Genomic DNA, 9,840 nt, shown 5'->3' with positions numbered 1-9,840 from the left:
TATATGTTCTTATAGTGATGAAAATGGCTAGAAACGTAATACAATATGGGAAAACAAAAATGGTCGTGCTAGGATTTTTTTTCCATATTAGGAAATGGCAAATAAAAGAAAATAAAACTATGGTGAAATTTGTTGAAAACAACATCCTTTCTGTTTCATTAAAATTGAAAAGTGTAAATATCATCATAAATATATACAAAAAGATATCACTTTTGGTTGCTAAGCCCATTTTTACCCCTATGTTCATGTGATATATAATTTTAATTTTCCTGAGATTTAATCTCTTAAAAAGGCAATCAAGCATCTATGCTAAGCCTGGGATAGACTCGAAATCGATCAAGTGGCTGGATTTCCTAAAGGAACTGAGATACACTCAATGCGTTCTGCAACTGGTTAGTTGTTGATTCAAATGAGCGTGAGCATGAATATATAAGCTTTGGTTGTACCTTTTCAACTAGTAGATAATACTGCCACATATGTGTCATGTGTTAGAGATCATTTTATTTACTATGTCATGCCCATCATGTCTGGTTCATCATTTTTTTCTAAAAAAAACACACTGAAATTACTGCCATGCATGTATATGTGTTAGATCCTGTTACCTACTAATTAATCACTGCCGTACAAAAGCAAAATAATGTATACAGTTATATAATTGACCGTTTTTTTCAGTGAGTTAGGGTTTCATTGATCGGACGTGCACCAGAGCGCTAGGTAGGTCGTCCACGCGCTCAAGCCACTGCCATCTTTTAGGTGAGAAAGAGTGATGAGTGTGTGTGAGAGAGAAACTATCAGTACAGTATAGTATTCAGAAAGTTGGGATCGATGTGACTTTTTGTGGGCTTTCTGTCTTGGACGCCCTCATCACTCACCTCATCTCTCATCAGCTGCAGGCTCTCAGCTGGCTGCCTGGCTGCTTCTTCGACCAGCTGATAGCATCGCAGCAGCCGGCATCATCAAAGCCCAATCATCACCTCATCCCTTCCGTTGCCTTTTCCCGGCCCCTTTCTTCATTCATTTGTTTATATTAGTCATCACATCACACAAGCAAGAATGACATCATATATACTATGTGTGCAGTTGCTTTTGATTGTTCCCTTGTTCTCAAAAGCCCGCGTTTTCTTTATAGAAAAAAAAAGAGAGAGAAGAGACATGGACATGTTCCCTCTCCCTGCATTTGCAGATAGCCAGCTCCGCATGCATCCCCGTGTTTGACCCCGGTTCCGACACCCGGACAAGCACGGGACACGCTTGCACAGTGGTTTTCTTGTTCATATTATTTATTTAGTTATTACTATCTTTTTTTACAAATTAAGATATAGACTTTAAGCTACTGTAGAACTACTATTTAATATTTTATTACATTGGATTATTGTGTTTAATATTTTGAAGAAACATGCATGCATATATATTGTATTTTACAATGTTATATATATTACTGTTGGTCTATCCAAAAGAGAGGAGAGGAAGTTGAGAGTCCGAGCCAAAACCTTACATGGAGAGTCCTATTATCTTGCTTGCTTGGATGCTGAGTGCTCGTGTATGCTTGCTTGCTTGGATCAATATTGTCCTCATTCCTCAAGGTTGCTAGCTTTACTTTATCCTATACTTACTAGCTTACTGCTTTGGAGCCAGTGATATGATCAGTACAACTACAGATCTGGTACAATTATGCATAGTAAACGAAATGGCTGTGTTCACTTCCCCAAACTCCTCCAAACTTTCCAAATTTTCCATCACATCGAAATCACATCGAAACATTAAATATAGGAAATGACCCATGCATAGAGTACTAAATGTAGGTAAATAAAAAAACTAATTGCATAGTTTTGATGTACATTGTGAGACGAATTTTTTGAGCCTAGCTATGTCATGGTACGACAATATTTACCACAAACAAACGAAAAGTATTACAGTGTGCTACAATGTCCGATGTGACTTTTTCTACCAGCTTTTCACGGATCTGAACACACCCATGAGAGAAATAGGCGAGCTCTAAGGTTCAGATCTGGTACTAGCTTCCATGTTTTATATAGACCAACAGTAAGCGGACAATGCATGCATGTCGACATGTACATGCAGACAGGCCTAGGAGCCATGTACATGCTGGCATGCATGCTACTAGTATCTGATGAGTATGTAGATCTGTTTATTTGTGCTGGTGACGACAGTATTTTTTTCTCACACCAAATCAGCACCAGTAATCAGCCACACCAAATCAGCACCAGCCACCAGCCAGCCAAAATTATTTTTTTCTTATAGCAAATCAGCCCTGACCACCAGCAATATCGGGCCAATAGAGTGGAGTCGTCATCCTAGTGTGTAGTAGCTAGCTTATGCCGTGTTTAGTTCCAACGTAAAAAAATTTTGTGATGGAATCTTGCTAATTTGAAATACTAAATGAAGTCTATTTACAAAATTTTTTGCACAGATGGATTGTAAATCGCGAGACGAAACTAATGATGCTAATTAATCCATAATTACTGGATGGTTACTTTAGCATCACTGTTGCAAATCATAGATTAAGTAGCTCATTAGATTCGTCTCGCGATTTACAGCCCATCTATGCAAAAAGTTTTGTAAATAGACTTCATTTAGTACTTCATACATGCGTCAAAACATTCGATGTGATGTTTTTTTTGTGTTTACGGGATTTACAAGTAAAGATCTGGGCCTTAGGCCGTGTTTAGTTCCAGCGCAAAAAATTTTTGCGTTGGAATCTTATTAATTTGAAGTACTAAATGAAGTCTATTTACAAAACTTTTTGCACAGATGGGTTGTAAATCGCGAGACGAATCTAATGATGCTAATTAATTCATGATTAATCAATAATTAGTGGATGATTACTGTAACATCACTGTTGCAAATTATGGATTAAATAGACTCATTAGATTCGTCTCGGGATTTACAGCCCATCCATACAAAAAAAATTATAAATAAACTTCATTTAGTACTCCATACATGTGTCGAAACATTCGATGTGATGTTTTTTTCGTTTAGGGGTTTATGGATATGGAACGGGAACTAAAGACTAGAGTACTGTTGGCCGGACGACAGCCCTGCATGGTCATCTCCCCCAGTTAGGCACGCAGCTAGTGCTAGAGGCTAGCTGCCGACCTCTCATCTGACCCCGACACGTCAACCAGCAGCAGCAGCGAGTGACCCATTCATGATGCCTGCCTGCGTCCATGTCAACCAGCAGCAGCGAGTGACCCATTCATGATGCCTGCCTGCGTCCATGGGAGTACGAGCTCGTGAGCCATGCATCTCTGCTAGACTGCTAGGCAGCAGGCTGCTAGCTGCATCTGTGATGAATCATCGATCGATCCATCTCCTAGCCTAGCTAGGCTGCTGCTACAGCGTCGGCGCTGCAGTCCTGGGAAGGCTCGGCCTCCGAGGCCGGCCGGCCATGGCGGACGACAAGACGTCGGAATGTACCCGTGTGCTCTGCCTCTACTCTGGGCGCGGCCGGAATTATTGGAGAGAAGAGGAGGAAGAGCAATGCCAATGAGGCCGGCCGAGGCGAGAGCAGCGCATGCGTCCGCGCAGTAGCCGTCAACCAAGCCCTGCTGGCCGCCGGCAACAGCTAGCTGACGGCAGGCATGCAGTGCAGGTGCAGGTCGATCGATACGCTACGGCCTACGGCCGGCCGCCCGCTACATGCATCCTCCACCAGCATGCATCCACGCACCCCAGCCAGCTGCCCAGCTCTGACGACGGCTCTGAATTCATCCTGAATCCCAGCAGTGCAGGGCCTCGTGAACTGAACAATAGATAGTAACAGTAGTGATGATGGATTTGGGGCGGCTAGGCTAGCTTCGAGCAGAGCAGGCAGAGGCAGGCCGCGGCGTGCAGCCTCTGCCGGCGATCGACTGCAGCGGCGAAACGCCAAGCCAAGAAATTAAAGGTCGTAATTAACCTGCCAATGCAAGGTCGTAATTAACAGCGGCTGATGGCCGCTTCGAGCGGATCGGACGACGCTGCAGCAGCTAGCTGCCTGATGATGAGCAACTGATCTCTTAATAGCTGCCGCTGGCTGATGCGCGGGACCGATGGAGAAGACGGACACTTGCTGGCCGCGGTCGTTTCCTTCTGGCCGCCTCCGCGTCTGCGTACGCGGGGCCTGACTGAAAGAGATAGCTAGAAAAAAGCTGCGTGAGTCAAGCAGTCATTCATGATGATGATTCAGGTTCAGTCTATTCGTCAATGCAATTCGTAGAAGTCAAATAATTTTAAGTTTATTCAAATTTATACAAAAATTATTAATTTTTATGTCTTCAAATAAATTTAAAAAGAAAATATATTACATTATTAATCTAACGATATTTATTTATAACATAAATATTAATATTACTTTATATAAATTTGATCAAATTTAAAATTATTTTATTTCACGGAAAGCGAGAGTTTATTTTTTTATCAGAGGGAATAGGCCGGTGAGAGCTAGCCGTGCTCACGCATGCAGTCTGCAGAGAGGCCGTATAGAGACGACCTATTATCTGTACGTACCTGCAGCTGCAAGCAACAGCCTGTGCAACAACGCGCGCGCAAGGAAACACATAATAGAGTGTTGTAGGCTGCAGGCCTGATCCTTAAATACCGCTCCCTGTCTTGAGCTTTTCACAATCCACAAACTATTTCAGTAGGCTGTCCCATTTTTTCCTTTTGTCAAACAAACTCTCTTGGTAGCTTTTCGACCTTTAATTTCTTTGTAGCTTTATTTGTCCAGCTAGTAAATGGCTGCAAAACCAGTAAGGCCAATCTCAATGGGAGTTTCATAGAGTGTTTCATGACATTAAATACCATCAGTTTTGCTGGTAAGGAGAGAGAATCGAATGATGGAGTTTCATGGGATGTGAGGAGAGTTTCATCACCACGAAACCCATCTAGCACAATTATCTAGTTCTTAGTCTAGGTAACTGTGCCTATAAAACTCCCACTGAAACTGACCTAAGTGCATGCGCATGGTTTCAGAACCTTGCAGGCAATTAATGCAAATTGTAATCCACCTCCAATATTAAGACAAGATCGATGATGGGCTATTATATATTGTTTGCACCAATATAATACAAACCACAATCTTTCAAACTACCCTGATAACCGATGGACAATCAAAAAGAATATTCAGTGACGAAGGCATGACCAATTAATTAACGAACAGATGATCCTAGCTTATATTATGAAAGCAGTACTAGCACAGAAAAAAGGGGGCATCGATCCAATGCATCAGACAACACACAGGAAGTCAGGAAACAAAAAAGAAAAGAAAAGAAAAGAAAAGGTACTGGCGAGGCAGCACTCGTACAAGAGCTAGCAATGCAATTCGCGAGCTCCGGATCATGAAACCGGCCGGTGCCTTTTACTAGCTCTCACGTGGACGGCCCAAACTAACAGACATGCTGTACTCTAGCTTGTGGACGGACGACGTGTATGTCAATCGCGATGCATCTTCATCAGAGATCGACGACGAGCGTCGACTGGGCACGCACACAGCACACTACTAGTACCAGTGGCGAATCTAGTCTAAAAATATAGAGGGGATCATGTTCATTTTCTTCTTCTTTCTCTTTTTCTCTTCTTCTTCCCCACCTCTTCCTCTTCATTGTTTCATCCAAATAACAAAGGAGGGGGCTTAGGGGGATATCCATGGGTATTAGAGAGGTAGGGGGCTTAATCCCCTAGCCCCCCATGTGGATCCGCCCGGGATCGATATATATAGCTAGATTTGGTAGAGGAGGGAGCGAGGAGGATGGTCACTGTCTGTCCGTCTGTTCCTAGCTATATATAGCTAGCTGCTGGCACCAATGCAAGCAATGCAAGGAGGAGGAGCCGCCAAGACGAGGGAGCCAGCCCTGGAAAGGTCGCTGTCTTTGCCTTGGATGCCGTCGCCTGCACTTTCCCGGCCGGCCGGGCCGGGATTCGATCCCCATCTCTGCGCGCGTACTACGTGTCATCCTGGGCTGGGTCCCGCGGACTAATATAATTCTCTCGTCAGAACGACAATTAACTCTGTTCTACTGGCAACCGGCAGCACTGTTTTTCTCTCACACCAAATCAACACCTGCCAACAGCCACCGGCCACAGCTGGCCCACCCGATAAATGTCGCTCCGCTTCTTTTATCCCTTCGTTCATCTACCCTCCCTCTTCAATTCCTACTAGCTAATCTGAATCCTGTTCCTATCGAAAGACCGGTTATATATTGCAGTCCGTTCATATATTATGTACGTACCCATTGTCTATGGATGATGATGTCCTTTTTCTTTCTTTTTTTTGGCTTTTGTTTTTGTTTCTAAGCAATAGCATGATTTTGAAAGTCTCTTCTAACAAGTTAAACCAGCTTTTGAATTAAAAGCTAAAATAAAAATGGGGTATTTATATTCTTACCCCTACCTTGAAGTGTATTTGAATCTATTATCTTATTATTTGACCAACAAATGGAGCCTCCACGTTCGCTCTAAAGGCCTAGAAATTTTCACGTTAATTGGAGAAAAATATAAAAATAAAAATTACCCACCACTGCCATTACGATAAAAATTAGCCTAAAATACCCCTGTGCCTAATTAAAAATTACCCACCAATGCCATTATAAAAAATTAAATATAAAATATCATTTAGCTATGTATCAGTTACAAATATATACTATTAATAAAAACTAATGCTAACAACAATCAATCAAAATAAAACGAAAATAAAAATAATTATCTGCATAATATTATTAAAGCTGAACAAATCAAATTATTATTATAGGTAGATCATAGTTGAATTGTTTTAATCAACAATAAGACATAATTTATGATAATGATCAGGATGATGTATGGTAAAAAAAGTATAACATTTAAGTAAGAATACAACGACATGTAAATTTTTGAATTTTCAATACTAGCCGCGCAAATGCGCGGACTATACGCCTAGTTAGAAGTTAAACATGCAAGATGTTTTGGAGCTAGCTCTTTAATTTCGGCCGGCAGCGCATGCATGTGCATGATTTGGGATGCAGCAGGTTGGTTGCTATATATTAACTGCATTCGATTTGCAGCACCAAAGGTAAAATTAATTTAATTTTGGAGAATTTGCTATATGTAGCACGTATATTAGTCAAGTTGGAGTTTGTTTTGGAGCATCGTTGAAGCTTTTTTTTTTGGACCGCAGTTTCGAATTTGTTGATAAGCAAGTCAGCACATACAGTAAAGTCAATTTCAGTGGGAGTGTCATCGACACAGTTATCTATACTAGAATTTTAATAATTGTGCCATTGGAGTGTCATGGTAATGACACTTCTCTCACATTTCATGACACTCCTCTTTTTTCTCTCCTCATACTATTGGTACATGTTAGCAAATTTAATGTCCATAACACTCCCACTGAGATGGCCTAAATAATCCAGTTAACATCCCTGGTCAAATAAAATATCCGAGTGGGCCTATGTCCGAGGATATATGAACTGGAAAAGGTCATCGACGACTTGAACTCCCACCAATGCAAGTCCCAACATGACAAGACATGCACTGCATGCCCAGCTAAAAAGTCATCGACTTGGACTCTGAACATTCCAACAAGGCCATGCATGCCAGCTAATTAATTGAAGTCATCATATCTGCTTCTCCGGTGAAAAACAGAAATTAAACCTTGTGATTTGAAGTAGTCTTTCCTATTCAATTCCTTAAAAAAACTACTCTTCCCTATTAGTAATATACCTTCTGCTTCACCACTAAATAAACTACTCTCTCAATCCCACACAAACGGCTCGTTTATTAGAAAATTTCAAACATACTACTAGTAGTGAAAAATGATCATGTTACCTCTAATTAACTATAACCACTACGGGAGACAGGCCCAGGGGCACACGGCAAAGGCCATTTTCCCCACGGCAAAGTGTTTGCCGTGTGTTGCTCACGGCTGTAGCGAAAATGACCTCTCATGCCATATTTCAATATAATGTTTTGGCGATTGATGACACACACAACACTTGGACTAATATATGTGTTAAGATGATCATTATCAGGCTTATAGGTCCAAGTGAAGAAAAGATACAAAACCCCGAAGAAATCAGGTCGAAAGGACCAAGACAGAGGTAATTTGCACTCACCGGTTAAACCGACGTGAAGCAAATTACATACACCGGTGCAATGAGCTCAGAGAAGACTCAGTCATCAGAGTGCACCAGATGAACCGACGATGGAAAAATGATGGCGTCGGTGCAATGGACCCAGAAGCTGAGGCTAGGGTTTGGCGTCGGTTGAACCGACGATGCCTGAAGACAAGCATCGGTGCAGTTGTCCAGAGACTCCGTTTTTGGGGGTTTCTGAGCTTACATACACCGGTTAAACCGACGGTGCTTTTCAAGAGCGTCGGTGCAATTGATCAAGTAGCCGTTGGAGCAGTAATGGCTAGTTATTGGGAAAAAGCATTCACCGGTTGAACTGGTGATGAAAAAAACTGAGTGTCGGATCAATCGGCGTTAAGAAATTTCGTCAGCCTTTTCCCAACGGCTATTTTGAGGGGTTGGGCTATATATATGCCACCCCTCGTCTCATTTGTGAGTGCTAGAGACTAAGGAAACATAAAAGAGTTGAAGATTCTCTCCAACCACCTTAGAGCTTCATTGTATATCATATAGGCTTAAGCACACTTGTGAGAGTGCTTAGTGCTTGATTAGGCTTAGTTCTTGAGAGAACTAGCTTGAGTGAAAGCCTTGCTGCGGCAAGCATCTTGTGTACTCGTCGTGTGACCCTCCGACTTAGTGTGGAGAGGTAACGACACTTTGTGCGGGGAAGGAGACCCCTCTGGGTGAGAAGCTCCGATAGTGAAGATGGTGCCGTTGGTGACGCTTCTAGAGAGACGGTGGCGGTGGCCTTGTCTTGGTGACTCGGGGTCACTTAGCCTTTGCTTGCCGGAAGCCTTGGTGGCGAACGCAAGACGGTGATCCAGTGAAGAGACTCGGGATCACACTTGTTCTTGTTGGACAAGTAGCCGTGGACGTAGGGAGGGACTTGGTGTCCTAACCGAACCATGTTAAATCGTGTGTCTTGGTGTCTTCACGGGAGTTTGCATATTCTCTCCCTTACCTCTTTACTTACCATATTACGTTTCCGCATTTACTCTATCTTGTGTGCCTTTACTTTCCTAGTTAGTTTGATTAGGATTGGCTATAGGTTGCAAGTATTTTGGGTAAGTAGAGAGTAGCATAGGTAAACCTTAGTCATGACTAGCATGTGTAGGGCGTGTTAGGTTTATCTTATGCAATTAGATTGAGCCCTAGGTTAGAAAGCGAATTAGCGACCCTATTCACCCCTCTCCCTCTAGGGTCGGACACCCCGGTGATCCTTACAACGGCAAACAACACACGGCAAACAAACATCGACAAAGGGCACCTTTGTCGTGTGCTATTTTTTGGGCACACGATAAAGAGTTTGCCGAGTGCTCAAAAGCACACGGCAAAGAATTTTTCAAAAAAAACCTATTTTTAAAAATCTCATAATTTTTGGACTTCATTTTCTTTTTTTAGAATTTTAAAATCATTCGGACACACATTCGTGGTCGTGTTTCCTGCTCAGGATGTTCGAAATTTCTTTTTGTTTGATGTGTAAGGCCTCAAACTAGGTTAAATAGCATGAGTATCATTTATCAATCATTTTATTCTATTATTTTTATCACTTGCGGTTCAAATTTGACTTGATTCAAAAAATTATTTGAAATGCAATTAATTAGTTAAATATAACAAATAAATATAAAAATGTACCAAAATTTAACATGGAGTGCCACATGTTGTATGTGAAGAGTAGAAAAAGTTTCGATGTGAGAAGACAAAAAAATTTATTACTTTACCGTGTGCCAAAATA

The sequence above is a fragment of the Panicum virgatum genome, chromosome 6K (genome assembly GCF_016808335.1).
Source record: "Panicum virgatum strain AP13 chromosome 6K, P.virgatum_v5, whole genome shotgun sequence".
Lineage (NCBI taxonomy): Eukaryota > Viridiplantae > Streptophyta > Magnoliopsida > Poales > Poaceae > Panicum > Panicum virgatum.
Note: the sequence above shows the minus strand (reverse complement) of the source record.